The 19,776-nt window shown below is 40.4% G+C and overlaps 1 protein-coding gene and 1 non-coding gene across 2 annotated transcripts in view; both read left to right on the forward strand.

The window, feature by feature from the left end:
- CDKAL1 (CDK5 regulatory subunit associated protein 1 like 1) overlaps window positions 1–19,776 on the forward strand; it is a 640,980-nt gene that overhangs the window by 452,769 nt on the left and 168,435 nt on the right. The window lies entirely within an intron of this gene.
- LOC121147838 lies at window positions 10,550–10,656 on the forward strand. The gene has a single exon (XR_005882479.1). It is a non-coding gene; the product is annotated as a U6 spliceosomal RNA (small nuclear RNA).

Consider the following 19,776-nt stretch of genomic DNA (forward strand, 5'->3'; position numbering starts at 1 on the left):
TATCCCTGGCTTTTATATTAACTACATGTTTACTAAATAATTTGCATATACTGTGTTTGGAAAGTTACGTATGTTGAGTTGAAGCTTGTGGTGCAGCGGGGTGAACTACCAGTTAGGATGCCCCCATTCCATATCAGAGTGCCAGCTCCTGTCCCAGCTCCTGGCTTCCGATCTAGCTGCCTGCAAATTCCCAAGAGATAGCAGTAGAAGGTAGCCCAAAGACTTAGGTTCCTGATACCCTACTGGGAGACCTGGATGGAGGAGTCTAGGCCATCCCTGACTATCATGGGCATTTGGGGAGTGAACCAAACAGATGGAAGACTGGTCTCCATCTCCCCTTCTCTATCAGTCTGTTTCTCAAATTTTAAGTGTATATATTTTAAAAGTTAATAATTTCTTTTTAAAGATTTATTTACTTTTATCTTAAATGCAGATTTACAGAAAGAGGAAGAGAGAGATTGTCTCTCTGCTGGCTCACTGTTCATATGGTCACAATGGCCAGAACGGAACCAATGCAAAGACAAGATCTAGGAGCTTCCTCAACTGGCAGCTATACAAGATGCTGGTGCTGCAACCAGAGGCTTAGCATACTATACCACTTCACCAGCCCCACTTGTTACTTGTTTTAATGGGACTGTTAGAAAACATATCAATGCATGTGCTACTTGTACCATATTTCTACTGTCAGGGACCATTCTGCATGTATGATTCTTCAGGTAAAGAACCACTTTCATGAAGTTATCTTGGATCTCTCACTCTCTGCGTTGCAGTACTGAGCCTACAGTGCTTGTGTAGCACTTTTGCAATGTGCCTTGGATTGGATTGATTCACCGGGTAATAAGATATGACTGAGCATAGGGCTCAGAATTTGCAGCCAAGCTTCATGGATTCACATCACAGCTCTGATCTTTACTAACTCTGTTACCTAGAAGTCACTTAAGCCTTCCATGCTTTTGTAAAATTAAAAAAAAAAAAGGAAAAAGTAGGGATGGTGACAGTGCCTACCTTGTCCAAGTGCTGGGAGGATTAAATAAAAAGAGAAAAATTCCAAACATGATTTCCTGTGATTGGGTCATAGCCAAAATGAGGACACACTGCCTGCAGGCTACGAGTATAAGGAATATATGGAACATTGAATTTGTTATTTAGATTTGAGTCTGCATCCCCAGTTGCCTTATTATTTATGCAAATATTCTCAAATCTGAAAAAGAAAATCTGAAGCAGACATGCTCCGTGCATTTCTGGGCAGTTTCCCCTTCTGCTGTATGCCTTGCTGATCTCTGTGAGCGAGACCTTAACAAAGGTGTAGCGTCCTGGTGTGTGGCATGTCACACAGGGTGGGAACATAAGAGGTCCTTATACAGCTTTGGTTAGATTAGCAACTTCATTGAATGTTGATTAAACTGAATGTGCTTTGCGAAGTCATCAAAGCCCAAAGAAACTCTTCTGCCTGTAGGATTTTTAAAAACTGGTTGTGGTCTGGGGAAAAACTGCATTAATATTTCAAGTTCTCTCTGGCTTTCCAGGTCTACATGATATTGTTTCCTCCTTTTCTGCTTTTCCTAGTGGTATATCCTGGCCAACACTCCTAAGTTTGCTGCTTATGACTGTCCTCTGTTTTTGAAAAAAAAAAAAAAGTTGTAGGCTCACTTAGAGATGTATTCTCTCTCCACACTTTGATGTTTCTCTCTGCACTTCTGTGCCCCTGAACATTGTTCTATCCATCCTTCTGATGCACTGGGACCACATGCTTGGGCACTGTCTCAGAGTCGTTCTTGTGATTGTTTTGTTCTGTTTATGTATATCCCATGTACAGAACACATGCTCATACAATGAAAAACAATTCTTCACAGCCCCCCAGGGAATGCGAGCGGGGAGCTCAGAGCGGGCAGCAAGTTGTGGCTCTCAACAGGTGACTCTTGCTTCGGACAATTACCGTGGCGAGATAACAGTAATTAACTCAGTTTCGCTGTCTGGGGTCTCTTCATTTCTTTTTCTGTTTTTAAGTCAGAAATGATTTTTGTTTAAAAGAAATCTTCAGTAAGGAAAATGTTTGCTGTAATTAAAGTTACATGCATAAAGGTTGACATGGAATATAAATTTAAGGGTGTCATGCTTTGTTGCAGTTCAGCATAAGGTGGCAGCTCATTATAGCTCATGTCCTGCTGAACCCCCACAGTGTCTTTTTTCTCTCCCCATGTAATTCCAAGGTCATTTTCTCTAAGGTTTGTGGTGCCTGTCTTGTTGAAGCTGTCCCCTGATGCTCTCGTCAGCTGGCACAATGGTGCCGTAAATGCTGTACAGCCTTCTATTCTGCGTCTCTTTCCTACCCCTTGCCTACAGGTGTTCAGTTCATACTGGTTGAATTGAATCAAACTGCCATTAAGTCAAGACGCCATCCTGATACACCTGACTACCTACTACTTCATAATCGCCTCCATACACTTCCTCTTTCCACTGTTTATCACAGAATGCTCTCCTTTACTACCCTCCTGGGAGACAGTAGTGTTCAGATTGTGATTGCCCTTTGCAAGTAAACTTATCACCCCTTCTCAGGAAATTTTTTTAAGGATTTATTTATTTTTATTGGCAAGATAGATTTACAGAGAAGAGGAGACATAAAGATCTTCCGTCCTCTGGTTCACTCCCCAAATGGCTGCAAATGGCTGCAAATGAGCCTATTTAGACCCAGGAGTTTCCTCCAGGTCTCCCATGCAGATGCAGGATCCCACGACTTTGGTACCTGGGAGTACGTGGGACCATGCAGTTGTTTAAGCAGTAGAGGTTTATCTCTCACCATGCCAGAGGCTGGGAAGTCTGGTAGACTCACTGGTTCGTGCAGGCTGGCTTTTCATAAAAGGTGTCACATGGGTGTCCTCGCTGAGGTGTAAGGGAAGGAAGGGCCAGGCACAGCTCTCCCTTCAACCTCCAGCCCTTGGGTCACAACCATGTGATGCAGCCCTCACGACTCTATTCCTGTCCAAAGACCCCACCTCTTAGTGCCTGCTGGGATTAAGTTTGAGCGTGCATTCTGCAGGAAACAGTGAAAAACAAGAACAAAAACAAACAGAAAAGGGGGGCATTTCTGCGCAGTCCTCTGTGAGCCCATGAAGGCATGCCTCTGGTTTGAATCGTACATAGACACTTCAGTGTATGTGTCAGGGTAGGAACTGTCCAGGACCTGACATCCAGCGCTGCCACGTAGTGATCAGTCTGCCAAAATGTAATGTAATCAGTGCTACTTTCTAGACCTTGCATGATTTGTGGCATGATGTAAAGTGTTAAGATTAACAGGATTTTTTTTATTTTCTCACTGACTTTGTGAGCCAGAGGCTACTTGTATCTATTACTGTTTCTAGTCTCATGGGGTCCTATCTCTGTTTCCCTCATTTTGGCATCCCAGAAAGTATGTGTGATGAAATGTAAGCTTCTGTGAGTATCTGTTTGTTGGCAACTGGCACAGATATGTTATCTGGTGAGGATTTTTTTTCCCTATGTTTCCTTGGCTGAAACAGCAAATGCGTAAGTAGAGCCCTGGGAGCCAGAAGTGCTAATCCCAGGCCCTTTTTCCTATCAGCTAGCTGCGTAAGCATGGACAAGCGACCTGGCCTTGGTGCCCTGTTTTATTTTTGTTTTGTTTTCTAACATGGAGGTAGCAGTCTAATAATGGAAGAGTGGATGAAAGTTAACATTACACAGGGGATTTTATAGTAGTTACAGAGTCACGGGGCAGTATTGGTGCTTGTGTACAGCAGTCTCAAGTCCCTGAGAGATTATATCCAGTAGTATTTTCTGAGAGAAGAGGACCTTGCCCTCCATCTGCAGGAGGTGGTGGTTCACTTGATCACAGATTCTGAAATCAGGTGCTAGGTGCATTCAGTTCGAGACCCAGCTGCTCATTGCTGGGTGTTGCTCAGTAGGTGGCTTTGCTCTGCTGCATTTCCAATGCCAGTTCTATAAACTGAGGAGATGACCTGTCTCCTAGCCCGCTTTAAGGAATCAGTGAGTCATCACACGAAAAGCCCTTGCAAGATTGTCAGCAGCAGCTCTTATTACCGTAAGCTTAGAGAGGGTGGGAATGCCACAGTCTGAACCCTATGTGGAGCCAGCTCATGTGTGACTAATGCTCTTTCCTTCCCTACATGATGACTCTGGGGGTTACTGTAATGGCCCCAATGTTCCCTAATGTAGTGGTTCCACTCTTGAGCTTTGCAGTGTTTCTTGGTTGAAGCTCTGCTTTTGCCAGTCTAGTAATGACACCCAACATCTGGTACTGCTGAGGAGGGTGTGGAGGCGAAGACTGTGGAAGAGTTGCAGTGGCCCAAGGGGAATTGGGTTCCTGGGAGTCAGGATGAACTTGGAGCGTCTTGCAGGCCGACGAAGCACATCTGAGGCTTTTGTGGTGGCTGACTCTGGGAACCAGGAAGCGGCACAGCTGCGAAGCCAGCCAGTGATGACCTCACAAAGCCCTTTCCTGTGGCAGAGACACAGGCCCAGTGGGCATCTGAGAGGCTGTGTCAGAACAGGGCGAAATTCCTGACAGAAGCAGTCAGGTTGCAGATGTGTTTGTGTGGCAGGGTTCTTGGGCACCTGCCATGCTCAACCACAGCAGGCCTCGTAAGTGGTGACCACTGGGGACTTTGAGGAAGACACACCATCTAGTCCATAACTGGTATGGGAGTGATGGGACTCCTCCCTTTCTAAAGCAGACATGATCCCCTGTGAGCAGCATTAGGTCAAACTCCTTTTCAGGACCCTTGACTCCAGCCTATACTATACCCCTTTGCCTGCATTTTCACAGAGCGTTGCAGGTAAAGTCATTATTTAATATATAGGCAGTACAAAAAGAGATTGTATAAAATGGAATTAGAAGCTGAGTTTACCTTGGCTTGAAAGATTTTTGAAGTCCATGCATAGCAGTGAGTGATCTTCGGGAAGATCCCAGTGAATGTGTAGGTTGTGAAAAAAAAAAAAAAAAAACTAGGCATGGATTTCAACATGGTTTAGAACCAGATAAACATCATCTAATTCTGTTTTTCCACGGGTTTTTCACAGTACCCTTTTGTATAAATATTGAACCAGTCTCAACATCCTAATTATTCCTAGAAATAGAAATGTTCAAGTGAAATGTTAAAGACACAGCATGTTTTTTCAACTGTGTTTTGACTTAAGAACTAAGACTGGGCCTCTAAGCAGATCAGGTGAACTGCAGCTCTCGTTTTCTCAGCAGTGGCCACTATCTGGCCTGTCCTCAAAAGAAGCCCATGGCCTACAAAGCCCTTTGGATCTCCACTGGCCCTTCCTCTGTTCTAGATAACTTCCAGGACTTCACAGGAAAATTCTGAGATTGATGCTAGCAAAAGAAAAAAAAAAAAGGCAACACAGTTACTACAGGAAATTGTAAATGAGTTAAGATACTAAGAGAAAATGAAGGAAATTTTTAATTCAGAGACACAAGCCACTCTGAATAGTATGTTCAGCTGTAGTGAGGGTGTTGTATCTGAGTTGGATCAATAAGAGTATCATATACCTACCCACTGTCCCTGAAACTTACAATGGAGTGTCACTGGCATTGTTTAGTAAATATCAAAACCATGTGACTGGTTGGTTAGGCTCCCAGACAGATGAGTAATATTGTTGACTTTCGGGGTCATGTGATCTGTTGCAGCTACTCAAGTCTATGTTGTACCAGAGGCACCATAGGTAGTATGCAAATAAATGGTATAGTTGTGCTCCAGTAAAACTTTATTTACAAAAATAGCAGTGGCTGAATTTGACACATGATATATAGTTTGCTAATCCATGACCTAATGAAGGAAAATTAATTTTAAGCCAAGGCAACAATAGAAATTCAGTGAATAAGGAATAAAGAAAATACTATAAGTCACTCTGTTTTGATTGAATGGTTTCTGTTCTAGTTTCTGTCCTCTCGTCTCCCCTACCTTTCTCCAGCGCTCTCTCTCTCTCTCTGGAATTTGATTTTTGTAATTCCTGTTCAGGATTATTTATGATGATTCTGCACAAATTGTACTTTCAAATGACATATGACTTGAATTGTAATGTCTCTGAGTACCATTTCTTAATGATGCCATTTCTGTTAGAGGTAATAATTTGGCTAATTTCTTATTAACAATGGGCTGGACAATAGAGACAACTGCATTACAACTGTATGGCTTTATAAATTATTCTTCCTGAAATTTGGTGTTTAGTCGCCTTTCAGTTTTGCCTTTTAATTAAAGAATACTTTGAGCTGAGTTTGAATCTATAAAATTTCAATAAGTGGGGTATTTTTTCAAAGTTTAATTTCAAAAGAGTTAAGAAACTTGCTCAACTTCGTAATTTTTGCCCTGTCCTGATATTCGTTTAATTGGTTCTGCTAATGTGAATGCCCTTTCAAATATGAAAAAATAAAGCAAGAGGGTAAAGTTGATTATTTCTGTAATTGGATTTTCTCTTGAATAAAATGATTTCACCTACTTTATCTTTCTGACTTGAGGGACAGGGGTGGGGGCCCAGTTTCCTTTCATGTTGTAGTCAGCAGCAAGCCAAAGAAGGTGTGATGTGTACCGACATGGCGGGATGGGGGACTGGATGGGGGAGTAATTAATTACTGATGCTGAATGTACTCTGGCCTCGGCTTTCATTCCCAAATCTAAATCTCCGCTGTGTGTAAAATAATTCCATCCAGGAAGAATTCTAATTACTTTAATAATTATCGTCTTATCTCCAAATGGAACTCAGACATTTGCTGCAGTTTATGAATGTTAGAAATGTTTCATTTCCTTTTCACCTTGAATAACAGAAAAATACACATTACTGAATCCAGCTTCATTGAACCTTATAATTCATGTTACCATAGAAACAGAAAAACTCAATATAAGAATTGTGTTAACAGTACCATAGATAGTAAATACCTTCACTCTAACCAGCGGGATCATAAAATGATTTTAATAACAGATGTGTAAGGATTCTTTGAAATTTAATATGGTCCCTTTTAAATATTATAACCATCTTATCCAGTATGCTTACTTTTAATTTTTAAAGCAATATCTTTGCTCTTATATAAGCTTTGTGCTGATTCTAAAATATTTGCTGTGGAGTGCTGGCATAATGTTACGGGATAGAAAACTTACTTAACGTTCTTATTTAATTTTCGGTTAACACTGATGATTCATTTGAGTTTTACTTGAAGCCGAACTGTATGTTTTGGATTCATGCCAAGTTTAGAAACACAATGAATGGCATTGGATTCCTGGTGCCATCTCTGTGTGTAGCCCATACCTAGTCTCCTTTCCCCCTTTTAAGGCCACATGACAACCATGTTGCATTTCGAGTTTCAGAAATGGTTTTCCAATACATTTGTCCAGTTGTTACCACAGATATAGGGTAGTGTTTTTTTTAAGTCATTTTATCCATGTATTTCATTGTCCTTGTTTTACAGATTGCTTTTTTTGCTTTATAAACTATAGGAGATTTAAACAAAATGACTCATCTAGGAGTTATTTGGTTTTTTGTTTTGTTTTTTAACCTCTGAAAGTAGTTTTATTTCTTTCAAAGGCAGAGGGTAGTTTGAAAACTAATTGCTACTGAATATTATTCAGAATTAAACCTTCAAAGGCTGCATTTGATTAAATATCAAGTATGGTATGTTGGGTAAGTTAATTGAATGCTGTCATCTAGCTTTTGTCCAACATTTGAGAACAATTTCTACAAACAAGTAGATTCAGATTTCCATGTAGAAGAAAGAAATTGTATAGGTTTTCTTCAGTGGAAAATGACACCTATTCTTGCTTATACTATTCTTGTTCTATTTAGTCTGCAGTAATATAGTTGAGGCTTTTTAAAAGTCTACCTTTTTATTGTCACTTTCCAATGTATTGCTTTATCCTAAGTGAATATGTGGATTTGTAAATATATTCTCATTAAATCTTAACACTGGTGAATTTGATTTTTTTGATCAGGGTTTTGATCAGGAAGAAAAATGCTAGTATTCCTTTTTAACATTTCTAATAGACTGATTTATTTAGTTTTGAAAGGCACGTTGTCACAGAGAAGCAGAGAGATGGGGAGATTGGTTTTCCATTTACGGGTTCACTTCCCAAATGCCTACACAAAAGCTGGGCTGGGCCAAGGTGAAGCCAGGAGGCAGGAAGTCCATCTGGGTCTCCCCATGCCGGTGACAGGGACCCAGTACTAGCACCATGTGTGTTCCCAGGTGCATTATGAGCTGGATCTGCAACAGAGCAGCCCGGTGTGCACATGGCAGTCACACATGGGATGTAGGTGTCTCATGAGGTGGCCTCACCAGCTGTGTCATCACACCCATGCCTATGCTGCTGTCTCTCACCAAGGATGATTAACATAGGGGATTGGTTGCATAGAGCTCAATTAACTAAAGGAGCAACATGGAAGAGGGTAAATGATCAACTATGCCATGGCATGTCCTAGACTCTGGAATCTCAACCTCAGAACCTAGAAGCAAAATGTGCCATTGGACATGCAGCTCCAGTGTTACAGTCCAGAAGATTTCTGAAGACTCCAAGTCAGTAGGAATAATATCTGTTTTCATGATCTCCAAATACCAAAATAGTTGATGAAGTGGAGACAGTTTCACTTAGTGAGTTTTATTAAAGTCAAGTCACACCAAAGTGACTTTTGTCCATTTTTTAATTTGCTCACTTCCCCAAAGCAACAGCGTAATATGTCTCAGTTTATGGATCATATAAGACACTGCTTCAAAGATGACTTCAGCTTGGATGAACCTTTCTTTCTCTGTTAAACATGGACTGTCTTACCAGTTCTGAGGTTGCCTCTTGCCCGTCATCTTTTTTTTTTCTAAATATTTTTGTTAGCTCCTAAAGTATTCACAGGCATGTTTATTAATGTATTATTAAGCCCACCCCCCCCCCCAAAAAACAAGATCACAATAACCACTTCCCTCAGAAAAATGTCACATTCTATTTTGCGTAGAATATCCAGGACTTCAGACACCAATAAATAAACAGAATGACATAAAAAAGGTAGGGAAGGCAGTGTTGTCAAGCTGTTTGATTTCCTTGGCATCCCTTTCATCTTTATTCATTATAAATTTGCCTATTTGAAACTACAGTGTCCACCTGCTCATAAATGTGCTATAGGAGAGTGATCCCAGGGACTGACTTAGTGATGACGATGACGCAGTTAGAGGGCAGATGAGTGGATGGAGGGACAGACAGATGGATGCTACTCATTAAATGAACACCTGTTTACCAAAGACAAAATTTTGTATGAAATTGCCACTTACGAAATGAATTACTTTCTAGGTGAAATCTTGTCTGCTCAGTGCTCAGCATGGCTTGGCCGGTTTTTATTTATGCAATCACTTTTGACATAATGAACTTTCAGAACAAACTTCATGCTGAAGTAATGCCTTCATTAGAGATTTAAAAGCTGTTTTTCAGGTTGTACCACAGCCAGAAGGTTTACCAAATCTGGAGCATTTTAGAGTTTCTTATCTTTTATGCATAAACCAGCTCACCAAATGTCAGTGTCTTCCAAGTTCAGCGAATACAGTTTGTGCTAAAGACAAGCCCGATGGTCATATTGTGCAAGATCTCTTTCATTCAGGATGTTTTAGATTCTGATTACATTCCCCCTGTGGTTTTCCAATGGTTGACCTGTAGTGCCAGAGGCAGAGAGGGAAAGTGAGCATGCATAGGGGGCCTGAATGTGCTGGAAGGACAAATCCAGGTTCAGGGTGGCTGGTGCAGTTTGGTCCTCAGGTCTGTCAGTCTCAGGGAAGCCAAAGCCAACTGGCATCTGCCTGTTCCCTGCTGTGCACAAGCTGCTGTTCCAAATGCTGTACTTTGATTGCTTGACTTGAGCTTCCCAGGGAGGCCGGCAGAGATGTGATGTTGGCCCTGTTCCGGGGAAGGGCCTGAGGGTCTGATTAGTCAGAAAACTTGAACGAAGGTGGCTTGTAACCATGGCCCCAAAGCTTTCTTAGCCTAAATTGTGATTCCTTTCTGCTGACACTCTTGCTGCTACTTCTGTTTGAACTGTGTGCAAAGTGAACTAATGAGGGGCTGGCATAGTCTTGCAGCAGATTAAGCCACCACGTGCAATGCTGGCATCATCCCATAATGGAGTGTCAGTTTAGCAAAGCAGCAGAAAATGGCCCAAGTGACTGGGTTTATGCCACCTGCATGCTAGATCTGGAGGCAGTTCAGGTTCGTGACCTCAGCCTGTGCCAGCCCTGACTATTGCAGGCAGATGAGGAGTGACGCAGCAGAAGGGAAACCTCTTTCTTCCTGTGTATCACACTGCCTTTCACATAAATGAATCAGTCTTTTACAAAAGAATCTCATTTCTTGATGAGGGATGATATGATGAAAACCAGAATTAAGGTGGGACTGATGTTTTGGCATAGTGTCTTAAGCTGCCTCCTATGCCACTCTCCATATGGTCACAGGTCATTCATTATCCTGGCTATTCCATTTCCTATCCAGCTCCCTGCTAAAGTTCCCAGGAAAGCAGCAGAAGATGGTCATGTGATTCAATCCCTGCTTCTGTGCTCACTTCAGCCACACATATACTGAAGTCGGAACAAGACAGAAAAGATTAGCATGGCCCCTGTGCAACGATGACACACAAACTCGTGAAGTGTTCCATATTTTTAACTGAATCCCTGCTTCTGTGTGGAAAACATACATGGAGCTTCTTTCTGGGTTGGGCCTGGCCAGATCCTAGCATTCTTTTAGGGAGTGAACCAGTAAATGGAAGATAGATCAATCTTTTCTTTAACTTTGCCTTTCAAATGAACAACATGTCATTCAAAATTCTCTCAAAGATTTATTTCATTGCCAGAGCAGGGAAAGACTGAAGCCAGGAGCCAGGAACTTCTGGGCCCTGTAGGTGTGATGCTAGTGTCACAGGCTGGCCTAGCCTACCATGGCCATAACATCAGGCCCACAACAAATCTGAAAAGAAACACACAAACAAAAATGAAAGAGTCCTAGAAAGAATCAATTTAGCCAGTAGCTACTTGGGTTTGAAATTCCTCCCTGTTTAGAGCAAAAACAATAGAAAGGGCACGAATTGGATTGGCAGTTTTGAGTTCATCCTACGAGCAATAATTCGGTCACCTGTCATCAATCACACAACCTCTACAAACTGTAGTTCCTTTTCTGTAAAATTGTACTTCCAAAACACAGGCAAGCTTTACCACATTGTAGTAAGCCGAGCTAAACGGGGACTAACAGTGATTATCTGTTTTCTGTGTGCTGCAGAACATCAGTGCAGGTGGCCCTGAGTGGCGGGGATCCTTCCTGTAATGTGCGCTGGTTTGAGCACAATGCACGTGAGCGCTCCCACTCTGAATGGCGCTGCCTCAATTGTACTTTGTCAGTTGCAGGTAGAGATTGAGATACAGTCTACTTACAGATGGTTGATTAAAAAGGGGTACTGCATGGTACACAGGATTCTGTAATTAATGGTAATTGGTATCATTGCTCTAACAAGGTTATAACAGTAATAGTGAATTCATACCAAACACTGTTCTGAACAGTCTGTGCATCCATGAATGCGTTGCTTTTACCTGTGGGTACTCTGGCATCCTCTGTGTCATCCCAAGAGAATGCGTCAATTAGTGGCAGAAAATCTGAGTTATGGAAGGGCCAATTCTTGGACCACATACTCCTGTTGAAAGATGTGTGATGGACTCCCAGATCACACGAGTCCTTCTTTGTCCAAGAGACCCTTGCTGGCTTCACCACTGTTCTCCAAATGTTTCGATGCTTTATCTGTTTTTGGCTTAGATCATTTCAGATTTTTTTTTATCAGATTAAGAATCAATTTTGAACTGCTAAATTTTCTGATATATCATTGGAAATGTTGACTTCTTTCTCCTTAAACTTACCCTTTGAGTTCAGTTGGAACATCCCTTGTTGTATGGGTGTTTTGTGGGGTGTAGCACTAGGTTTTGCTCTTTTTCTAAATGATTTATTTATTTGTATTGGAAAGGCAGATTTTGAGAGAAGGAGCTGAGCTGCTCCGAAGCCAGGGACCAACAGCATCTTCCGAGTTTCCCACGTGGGAACCCACTTGGCACCCACCATGCCGCATCCCAAGGCTTTGGGCCATCCTCTACTGTTTACCCAGGCCACAAGCAGGGAGCTGGATGGGAAGTGGAGCAGCCCGGCACCCATATGGAATGCCACATTTAGAGGTGGAGGATTAGCCAGTTGAGCCATCATGTGGACCCCCTGGGTTTTACTTTGAATTCTTCAAGATTTTGTGCTCTGAATGTAATTCCTTTCAACCTTACTGCTTTGTGTTTCTTTGCCTTTGCCTTTCTTTGTCCCATTTGATTTTTTTGCTACACCCAGTCAGAAGTTCAGCTATGAAGCCCTCTCAGGAGCTGGCAGTGTGGGACAACTGTTTCACTTCTGACCCGACTGCCTGTTATTGTGTCCGTGAAGGCAGTGGAGAACGGCCCGAGTGTTTGAGCCTCGGCATCAGGTGGAAAACACAGCAAAAGTTTCTTCCTTCTGCCTGTTAGCGCCAGGCCATTGCAGCCATTTGGAGAGTGAACCAACAGAAGGAAGATTTCTGTCTATCCCTCTCCTTCTCTAACTTAGCGTCTCATATAAAATAAATCTTTAAAAAAAGGTTTCTCAGAAGAACATGTTTCTAAGAAGAACAAGAAGATTCCTGCTGTCTTCACAAAGCTTTTTTGTCTTCCCTTTTAGCAGATTTATTATTTATCATGGATATAATTTTGGAAAGAAATTGATCAAGTATAAGTGTGTGGTTTAAAGCTTTTTGATAAGTGTACCTGTGCCAACTGCCATCATGATTCAGGGTTTTTTAAATTTAAAATGTATTTATTTTTATTTATTCTCCTTACAGAAAAAAAGTAGCAAAGACAGATATTTACCCAATAGCTCACTTGCCACATGACTGTAACACCAAGCTGAGCAGATCAGAAGCCAGGTATCTCCCACGTGGCTGCAGGGTCCTATTGGGGCCAACCTGCACTGCTTTCCCAAGCTGTAAGCAGGGAGCTGGATGTGAAGTGGAGCATCCAGGACATGAACCAGTGCCCAAATGGGTGCTGGCTCTTGCAGACAGAGGATTAGCTCTTGAACCATCATGCCAGGCACACACACACACACACACACACACACACACACACACACACACACACACACGCACGCACGCACGCACGCACGCACTTCAAGTTTACAAAGCTTTTATCACATCAAAAAGTTTGTTCTTATCTTTGCAATGGGTCCCTACTCCCAGCCTCAGCCCCTGGCAACTCTGAGCTACTTTTTGAGTCTTGTAGGAAGATTTGCTTTCCTTAAATTAATTATAAAATAGTAGTCCCATGTATCTCCTTTCTTTGACTGGACAATGTGTGGGGATCTGCTTGTGTTGGTGTGTATATCAGCAGTTGGTTCTCTTTTGGTTGTAAGTCAGTTTCCATTGTTGGAATGTGCCTTGAGACATTGATCCTTTTCTGGTTGATAGACACATGGACTCTTCCAGCATAGGGTTGCTAGGGAAAGTGGTTTGTGAACATCCAGGTACACACTTCCTGTGAGATTTTATTATCATCTCTCTTGACTAGATTATGAGTAGTAGAATTGCTGCTTGACTACAGATATGTGTTGAACTTTTTAAAGAAACTGTCCAATCCTTTCCCAAAGTGAGTGCACTATGGTTTCCGTTTCTGTGAATGTTTCCCAGCATACGTTCTTTTTTCATCTTTTCCCAGTAACAGTCCATTCCACTGCCTTTTTATATGGGCTTAACTGGGATTTGCCTAACAACTGATCATGTGGAGCAACTTTTTATAGACTTATTAGCTGCTCATGTATCTTCTTTGGATACTGTGTTAGTAAAAGTCTTTAAGTCATTGCATGGTTGTATTTTTCTTTTTATTGAGTGGTGGAGTTTTTTATATGTGGTGGGAGATACAGCGTATTTAGGTAAGCTGGCAGTTGGGTACCTGCTTCCCATTTCCCAGTGCCTGAATCGCATCCTACTCACCAACCAGCTACCTGATAACGCGCTCCCTAGGAGCAGCAGAGGATGCCTGCGTGCTTCAGTCCCTGGCACCCAATTGAGAGGTCCCACAGGAGTCCTTGACTTCAGCCTCTCCCAGCTCTGGTTGTTGTCAATATTTGGAGACGAAACTAGTAGATGAAAAATACTCTCTGTTTCACACTGTCATTCCACCTTTCAAATGTATAAAAATAAGCATTTAAAAGGACTTCATTAAAGAAAAAGAGAGCTTGATATGTTTTGGAAATACATCTGTTTTTAAAATATTTTATTTTTATTGGAAAATCAGATTTACAGAGAGAAGGAGGGACAGAAAGATTTGCCATCTACTAGTTCACTTCTCAAGTGGCTAGAGCTGAGCTGATCTGCAGCCAGGAGCCTTTACCGGGTCTCCCTGTGGGTGCAGGGTCCCAAGGCTTTGGGCCATCCTCAACTGCTTTTCCAGGTTACAAGCAGGGAGCTGGATGGGAAGTGAAGCAGCTGGGACAGGAACTGGCTCCCATATGGGATCCTGGCATGTACAAGGCAAGGATTTAGCCACTAGGCCATCATGGTGACCCCAGAAATAACTCTTTAGCAGTTAAATGATTTGCAGGTATTTTCTCCCCGTGTATGGTTGATCTTTTTATTTTGTCAATGGTACCTTTTATAATAGGCTTAATGCACTAGTATATCAAGGTTTTCTGTTCTGAATTATGGTTCTAATGTTGCTGTTATGGCTAAGATATCTTTGTCTAAGTTGAGGCCACAAAGATTTGCTCCCATATTCTCTTCCAGACATTTAATAATTCCAGTTCTTAAGTCTGTGATACAATTGAAAATTTTTTAATAGTCTAAGGTAAAGGTGAAATAAATTTATGTTTTCATGTGCTATCCAGTTGTTATGGCAACATTGAAAGCAATTTGTCTCCTGCCTTCAATGAATTGGCTGGACAATTTTATTAACTGGTTAGCCATAAATGTAGAAAATTAGTTTGGACTATATTATTTGATTTAATTATTCTGATGTCGCATGGTATTGATTATTGTACCTTTATGCTAAAATAGTATTTTTTTTAAAGATTTGATACATTTTTTTAAAAAAATTTGTGATTTTTTTCATGAGAAGTGACAGAAACAGCATAAGATCTTCCATGTGCTGAGTTACCTCCTGAAGACCAACTACACATGCTAAGTCTGGGCCAGGCCGAGATCTGGTCTCCCTCGTGATAGGTAATGACCTAAGTGCTTAAGTCATGTTCTGCTGTCGTGCCAGGCACACTGGCCAGAAGCTGGAGCAGAAGTGGAGCAGCCGGGACTTGAACCGACATTCTCAGGACAGAAAGCTGACATCACCAGCAATGGTTTCAGATGCAATGCCAAAGCACTGGCCCCCATACCATTTTTTTTTTTTAATTGGGAAGGCAGATTTACAGAGAGAAAGAGAGATGGAGAGAAAAATCTGAAATCCATTTGTTTATTCCCAAATGGCCACAACAGCCACAAGTGAGCTGACCTGAAGCCAGGAGCCTTGAGCCAGTTCCTGGTCTCCCACAGGGGTGCTGGATCCCAGGTATGTGGGCTATCCACCACTGCTTCCCAGGCCTTAAAGCAGAGAGCTGGGTAGAAGTGGAGCAGCTGGACTGAGCATCCATTATGGGATGCTAGTGCATGCAGATGAAGGAATAGCCAGTTGAGCCATCACACTAGTCCCTGCCAATTAATTAAATTTCTTAAATTCTGCTAAATTTTTTCTCCTTTTGGAAATTGTTTTTGCTATTCTAAATCCATGTAAGTTTTCAGATCAGTTTTTCAATTTCTGCAGATATTCTGCTGATATTTTTAGAGCAGTTATATTGCTTACATATAAATTTAGAGAGGATTTCCATCTTAATGAATCGCCTTTATTTCCATTTCTCCATTTATCTTTTTTGTTTTTTGTTTTTTTTATTTCTTGAATTTCCTCTCAGCATATTTTAGGAAAATTTTTCTTCTTCATTTTTACTGTTTACCTTTTTTGCTTTCTCGGATTCATTCCTGAATATTTCATGATGTTATGAAATAACATCAGGATTTCATTTTAAGATTGCTACTTATTAATATATAAAAATAAAATGTTATTTATGTGTGGAATCCTGTCCCTTATAGCTTGTGGCCTAAGAAAGCAGTAGCATTGGGACCCTGCACCCACATGGGAGACCCGGACAAAACTCCTGGCTTCTAGCTTTGGATCAGCTCTGGCCAGATGGCCTTCAGGTCCAGCGGTTGCGGCTACTTGGGTAGTGAATCAGTGGACAGAAGGTCTTTCTATCTCTCCTCCATAAATCTGACTTTCCAGGAAAAATAAACAAGTCTTGAAAAGCTTTTTCATTTTGTCTTAGGCTCATTTTTATAATTTCTGCTTTTCAAGAATTTTCCTATTTCATCTAAATTGTGAATGGTTTGTAACAATTTAACTTCCCTTTTACTGTTAGTGGCATCTGTAGTATCATTCTCTCTTCCATGGCTGAAGTTGGTCATCTGTTTTTTTCTTCTTCTTCTTTTTTCCTTCTTGGCTTACATAGTACTTTAGTGATTTTTTTTTCAAACATTTTGTTTCAGTCTTGTTGAATTTTCTTACTATTTTCATATGATCGATTTTTTTCTTTGATTATTTCTTTTCTTTGTCTTGCTATGGATTTCATTTGCTCCTCTGTGAGGGTTGAAGCTTATGTTGTTTTCTTTATATCTAATATTCATTTAAATCTAGAATTTCTCTCTAAGCTCTGCTTTAGCTACATTGTCTGTGTTTAGATGTGTTACACTTTCATTTTCATTCATTCAAAGATGTTTTTCTCACCTACCTCCTGTTCACTTTTCCCAAAAATACTAAATATATCTCCATATAACTAGAAAATGTTCCTTCTAACCATGGGTTTTATTTATGCCTAATTCTAATGACTTTCATCCTCTGCCACACATTCCTTTTTCTTTTGATACAAATAGCATTTGTGCTAGTTTTACTTTTGTTTACATGTGGAATTTAAATGTGATTAACCTAAACAATGGAGTAAAAAAAAATGTTGCCTGTGAAACAGTGAATTCAGTTGAAAATCTTGAGATTAATTAAATTACACTGTTTTAAGGAGTATTTCATTTGTTTAAAATGTAATATATAGTGTTGGCTATTTTTTGTTCAAGATAAGATAATTAAGTCTTGGGACTGGCATGATATACAGCAGGTTAAGCCCCTCCACCTGTGGTGATGGCAGCCTCTAGCGGTTGGGGCCATGGGGGAACCAGCAGATGGAAGATCTCCCTCTCTCTTGCTTCTCTCTTTAAATCTGCCTTTCACAGAAAAATAAATCTTTTTAAAAAAAAGTAATGAGGTCTTAGAATATTTAGGTGTCTCTGAAATTTTAGTTTAGAGCCAACAAATAGTTTGTATTCTGTTTTTTTTTTACAAAGATTTAGTTGAGAAACAAAGGTAGGGAGAGACAAAGGAGAGAAAGATCAGTACACTGACTCATTTCCGGGTGCCACCACAGCCAGGCTGAGTCAGGCTGAGGCCAGAAGCCTTGAACTCCCTCTGACTCTCCCACGTGGCGGCAGAGGCCCAAGTGCTTGGGTCATCTTGTACTGCTTTTCCTGGCACAGAAGCAGGGAGCTGGACTGGAAGTGAAGCAATTCAAACTGCTGCCACATGGCATTCCCATGTGGCACGTGCAGCTTAACCTGCTTGAAAATGCCCCACTGGTTTATAAATGATTTCTGGAATTTTAAAATTCTAATCCCAAGTTATATGATAAACTTTTTTTTTTTGGCCATTAAATATAAGGCAAAAGAGAGGGGGGAAAAAACCTATAATGTGTTAACATTTCCCTGTTATTTAAGGACTCGATTCTTTCCATTTTCATCCTTCAGAATATTTCTTGAAACTACTGTGGAAAAATAAATATGGAAAGTCTTAAAATTTTAAGAACACATTACTTAGAAATTATATACATTACCTTCTGAACTTCAGAGGATTTGTGGAAATTACATTTTGAAAGGTAGTATTTTAAGAACTCATAGCATCTCAAGGGAGCATTTGCCTACTGTTAGCATCTTAAATATTTGGATTAATATTCCCTGTTACACCTTCTTATTATTTTCTCTTCACTCCTAAAACTGTACGCTATTAATTTAGAATTTGTTCCACTTCAAACTTCTATGATTTGCTCATACACTGAGGAGAATTATTTACTAGGCAAATTAGCAGCATAAATGAGATTGTCTTTGGCTCACCTGAGGGGCCGAATTGCTTTCAGGAATGTAAGTGGCACCATTTGCATACATAAAACTCATGTATGGATGATCCTCCTGTGACATTACAGTCTCCAGCTGTAAAAATCTAAATGATCAGATCCATAGATACTTTAAAACCAGATAAACTGCCTTTGCTTTGAAATATTGACTAGTGTCAGTCACTAATTCATCATAGCCTGTAAAGTTTTAGAATATTTCATCAAATACATCCTCGTGTGGCACATCCTGGAACATCTGTGGTGAGCCTTCTGAATGCTTGTCCTTTCCTTCTGTGTGTGACCTGAAGGCCGAAGTGAGCAGGTGTTGCACAATCCTGAGCTCAGTTAGCATGGATCCAGAGGGATGGGGAAGATCAGCAAGGTACTTTCCTTCGGGAATGCCCCGTGATCCAGTGCCAGTTTGTTCCAGTTCATAACTGAAGACAATAAACAATTGCCTGTTTCTGCGATAGTTCAAGGTTGACTTTTTTTTTTTTTTTTTTGGTGTTTCCAAGTGTTTGATGGACTCTTCCCTGTTACCTGTTGTAATCTATTTTTACTTTTACTTAACGTGCTTATTTTGATTTGGACTAGTTTAAAGACAAGTGTCATTAGTTTGCTAACCAAAAATTACTCACATAACTATTCCGTTTCCACATACTTTGTCGTTGGTTTAAATAAATGGTCTTGTATGTATAACTTACAGTAACAGCATATGATGCTTGTGATTTTTCAAAGGTAACTAGCAATCACCCTTAATGAAGGGAACTATTATATCACCATGAAATTTTTGAAGTTCTAAATATTGCTGTTTCTTTTTTTTACATATGAATATTACTTATCATTGCAGATTTATATTCCAGTCCTTGGATTTTATTTTACTAATTAAAATTCAAATGAGTTAATAGCTACATAGGTGAGACCAAGTAAAAATGAGAAATGAAATAGTTTTTTTAATACGCTGTGATTTTTTTTACACAGACATTAATGTGTTCCATAAGCAAATTGAAGCTGTTTTATTAGAAATCCAATAATTTGCCTTTTGTCATTGGTATGTCCTGGTTCTCTTTTATGCTTCAAACTGTCTTAAGTGACTCCATTAGATTGTTTTATTCCTCTGTATAGAACTTCACTGAGATGATAGGAAAATTGATAGTGCTTTTTGCAGTAGTTATGAACTATAATGTTTGAGGCTGTTTTTCCTGTAATTCATAGATTCAGAATAGTACTGTATTTTTGAGTATTGGTAATGTCATTTATTTGTTGTTGGACTGTTGAAATACAATGAGACATTGTAGCATACACATGGAGCAACTGAATAACCAAAGAAGTCACTTGTAGACTCTAACATTGGGTCCATCCAGTGCAAGGGCAGTTTCTTAGCCAGTCATTCTGTGATACAGAGCTGTCAGTGATTGGCTCTTAAATAGCAAAGGAGAATTACTGTTTATGAATGGAAAGCCATGCCTGAGTCACAAGTGTG

The sequence above is a fragment of the Ochotona curzoniae genome, unplaced genomic scaffold, assembly GCF_017591425.1.
Source record: "Ochotona curzoniae isolate NIBS_2020 unplaced genomic scaffold, NIBS_Ocur_1.0 scaffold_461, whole genome shotgun sequence".
Taxonomy (NCBI): domain Eukaryota; kingdom Metazoa; phylum Chordata; class Mammalia; order Lagomorpha; family Ochotonidae; genus Ochotona; species Ochotona curzoniae.